This window comes from Nyctibius grandis, chromosome 3 (genome assembly GCF_013368605.1).
Source record: "Nyctibius grandis isolate bNycGra1 chromosome 3, bNycGra1.pri, whole genome shotgun sequence".
Taxonomy (NCBI): Eukaryota; Metazoa; Chordata; class Aves; order Nyctibiiformes; family Nyctibiidae; genus Nyctibius; species Nyctibius grandis.
Genome location: NC_090660.1, coordinates 9,829,657 through 9,834,091, shown reverse-complemented (window position 1 = coordinate 9,834,091; position 4,435 = coordinate 9,829,657).

The following is a 4,435-nucleotide window of genomic DNA, read 5'->3' as shown; positions in this document are numbered from 1 at the left end:
ACTAGCAACAGTATTCTACCTGATGTGGTTTCTTTTATGAGGAGACAGTAGTGCTCATTTTCAATGTGACAATTGCAATTTCAGCTTTTATCCTTAAGTATGACATACCTCTTTATTTTCCCCAATATATAGTAATGTATTTAGAAGCATGGAAGCACAGTGTGTGAGGCAACACACCCTCTCCTCTGTAACCCTTCCTGGAAAATACACTGTATGTTAGACCTGCTTTTGAAAATCAGAATCATCAAAAAAGTAATATATTACAAAGAAAATGATCTGAAAATGTGACCATTCATGTGAAAATATATATATATAAAATTTATCTTTATTTGATAGTGCAATTCATGCATGATTCAAATAAAAATAATCAATGGTCAATCTTGTTTGTATGTTTCTTTTAATGTTTGTTCACAGTGCCGTGAATGTGTGATGAATAGAAGCCCATGGATAAGACAGGCAAAGTGCCTTTGCTAAAGCTGAGGACACTCCCTTAATGGCCAGCCTCATGTTAGAGGTAGAGAGGAGATTGCCACCATCAGGGATGACTAGACTCCAAGCTATGACCCAGCCAGCAACTCCATATAGGTAAGGGGTAAAATGTCATCTGCCAGACAGGCTTGGGGAGAATTTAATAAATCTTATAGCAGTAGCCAACATTTTCAAGCAGGTATGCTCTTAGTTAGCGATTATGGAAGCCGAGGGGGTATTAAGCTAGCTTTGTTTCTCCAGAGCAGCACTGTGATCTGTACTGACCACAGGAGGTAGACGTCAATGCCTGTCAAACCTCTCATATACTTTACTCAATTTACTGTTCCTTGTGTGGCTCTGAAGACCTTCCTCATCTTGTGTTTGCTTTGTGTGCGGGGTAGCAATGTGCATGGTATGAGAGGTTGCCTTGGATCTGCCCCCTGAATCAGTGGAAGAGCCAAGGGGGATATAAGTGAATTCTTCACTGTGAGTCAGGTTTTGAAACAGATGCCCAAAGGGGTTGTGGACCCTCCATCTTCACTGGAGACATTCAAAACTAAAATGGACAAGGCCTTGAGCAAATATAACTTCAGACCTGTCTCTACTTTTGTTGAGAATTGCAATGGGAACCTTCATTGTTGTGAATGGGATTGTATAGGTGTGGAAGCATGAAAGTAACAATGGGAGAAGGACTATAAGAATGGCTGTTGATGGCACCCGGATTAAGGAGGTCATCAGGATAACAGCACACATCTACATGCAGCTTCTCAGGACACCGGCATCAAGAGACAGGTCAGTGAGTAAATCCTGATGACTCATAGAGGTGGGACAGGAAAAAGATTGCTGTTGGTGCCTAAAGACAACAGAAAGGCACATCCAGCAGCAGCACATGGTTGCCAACCTAAAAAGAAAGCAGAAGTTAGGATGAGGACTGCATAGCTGGCATCCATTGTCCACCATGTCCTTGTAAGGAATGTATCTCCATTAAGAATGCTGGACAGACTAGTTACATATGCCTTGGTGCTTATGACAGAATCAACACCCTCCCATTCTGTAAGATCTCACATTGAGCTCTGCTAAACTGTTGGTACACAGTGTTGCAATATTGTTTTCTAGACTTTTCAGGAAGTGAGGTTTGAACTAGATGACCTCCAGAGGTTCCTTCCAATCTAAATTATTCTGATTCTGTCACTTGAATGCAGGAATTAGTGGAGTATGTTCCATGATCTCCACTGCACAAGAGGTAAGATTAGTATAGTTTTATGGTCCTTTCTTAGATCTTACATTTTTGTCTTTGTTTGTTCCAACTACCCATGTCCTCACAGGTAAGGATTAAAGTTTTTTATTTTCTTTTTTAAAAATGGATTTGAGTCACCCAGGTACAAGAAAAAAAAAAATGAAGCATTTTCAGAGCATAAAAGTTTCATATTCCCAAGAGGGGTTATTTTGACCATCTGTTAAATAATCTTGCACTTGAAAAAATCCATTCGGTGGATCTTTTTGATCAGAAGGCTGTAAACCTCTGAGCTTCAGGGAGCTGGGATTGAAATGTCGTTTCAGTTGTTGACTGAGACAGGATCAATCACAAACAATGAGGATTATCACAGAATCACAGAATCACAGAATGTTAGGGATTGGAAGGGACCTCAAAAGATCATCTAGTCCAATCCCCCTGCCGGAGCAGGATTACCTAGACCATATCACACAGGAACGCGTCCAGGCGGGTTTTGAATGTCTCCAGAGAAGGAGACTCCACAACCTCTCTGGGCAGCCTGTTCCAGTGTTCGGTCACCCTCACCGTAAAGAATTTTTTCCTCATATTTATGTGGAACCTCCTGTGTTCCAGCTTGCACCCATTGCCCCTTGTCCTGTCAAGGGATGTCACTGAGAAGAGCCTGGCTCCATCCTCATGACACTTGCCCTTTACATATTTATAAACATTAATGAGGTCACCCCTCAGTCTCCTCAAGCTAAAGAGACCCAGCTCCCTCAGCCTCTCCTCATAAGGGAGATGTTCCACTCCCTTAATCATCTTCGTGGCTCTGCACTGGACTCTCTCTAGCAGTTCCCTGTCCTTCTTGAACTGAGGGGCCCAGAACTGGACACAATATTCCAGATGCGGCCTCACCAGGGCAGAGTAGAGGGGGAGGAGAACCTCTCTCTACCTGCTGACCACACCCCTTCTAATCCACCCCAGGATGCCATTGGCCTTCTTGGCCACAAGGGCACACTGCTGGCTTATGATCATCCTGCTGTCCACTAGGACCCCCAGGTCCCTTTCCCCTACGCTGGTCTCCAACAGGTCTGCCCCCAACTTGTACTGGTACATGGGGTTGTTCTTGCCCAGATGCAGGACTCTACACTTGCCCTTGTTATATTTCATTAAATTTCTCCCCGCCCAACTCTCCAGCCTGTCCAGGTCTCTCTGAATGGCTGCGCAGCCTTCCGGTGTGTCAGCCACTCCTCCCAGTTTGGTGTCATCAGTGAACTTGCTGGCAGTGCACTCTATTCCCTCATCCAAGTCATTAATGAATATATTGAATAGTATTGGTCCGAGTACCAACCCTTGAGGGACTCCGCTAGACACAGGCCTCCAACTGGACTCTGTCCCATTGACCACCACTCTCTGGCTTCTTTCCTTCAGCCAGTTCACAATCCACCTCACTACCCTATCATCCAGACCACACTTCCTCAGTTTAGCTGCGAGGATGCTGTGGGAGACCGTGTCAAATGCTTTACTGAAATCGAGATAGACCACATCCACAGCTTTACCATCATCTATCCACCGGGTTATGTCCTCATAAAAGGCTATCAAGTTGGTTAAGCATGACTTCCCCTTGGTGAAGCCATGCTGAGTGCCCCTAATGATCCCCCTATCCTTGATGTGCCTAGAGACAGCACCAAGAACAAGTTGTTCCATGACCTTTCCGGGGATGGAGGTGAGGCTGACCGGTCTATAGTTCCCCAGGTCCTCCTTCTTGCCCTTTTTGAAGAATGGAGTGACATTCGCTTTCCTCCAGTCCTCAGGCACCTCTCCCGTTGCCCACGACTTAGCAAAGATGATGGAGAGTGGCCTAGCAATGACTTCCGCCAGCTCCCTCAGCACCCACTGAGGTGGTATCCACTTTTTATGTATCCACTTAAAAAAAATACAGTGCCCAGACTGAACTCCCCAATTTGCAGACTTCATCTTGTCACATTCTTCACTGTGCTGACCCAACTGTATAAGGCTGGAGCCACAAATAATCTCTCTAATTCATCTCTACTGTAATGTTGCTGTACATAGAGAATGAAGGCATGTTACTCAAAATCATGCATGTCTGTCAGCTCAACTGCAGACCACGACTTGTGCTTGTTGGTTCGCTTGTTGTCTGAGAAAATACTGCTTCCTCAAAACCACTAAAGGATCTGCTATGAACCCCAGCATCCACTCCTTGTCCAGCCTTTACCTTTCCTGTTCAAAGAACCAAGCCATTTGTCGTGTTGCTGGCCTGACAACTTGGAGTGGATGTTGTGAATGGATCTCTTCCCTGCATCACACTCCTCCCTCCTCAACCTCTCCTGTTGTATTGGGGTTTTGTTGGTTGTTTTTTTTTTTTTAAATAGCTACTAACATGTGTGATTGCTCTTGATAGTGAGAGAGTTTGGGTATACAACAAAATGAAACAGTTGTCTCCTGAATTTTGCTTTGGCTCATTCTCTTAGCATTTCACTGTAGCTATTTTACTGGTATTTCCAGTATCAAAATGAATTTCACATTTTGTTCCTACAACCTTTCCTGCTTTATCATTCTGTTAATATTTGTCACATTCGTTCTCATCAGCATGGTGGGCAACAGAAGCCGTATCTCATTTCTTCATTTCTTTTCGAATTCCAATTAGTACCAAATTTTCCAATCATCTATTCTTGTATAATGCACAAAATTTTCCTCACCTTCCACCTCTGCCTATGCCTTAATACTTACTTA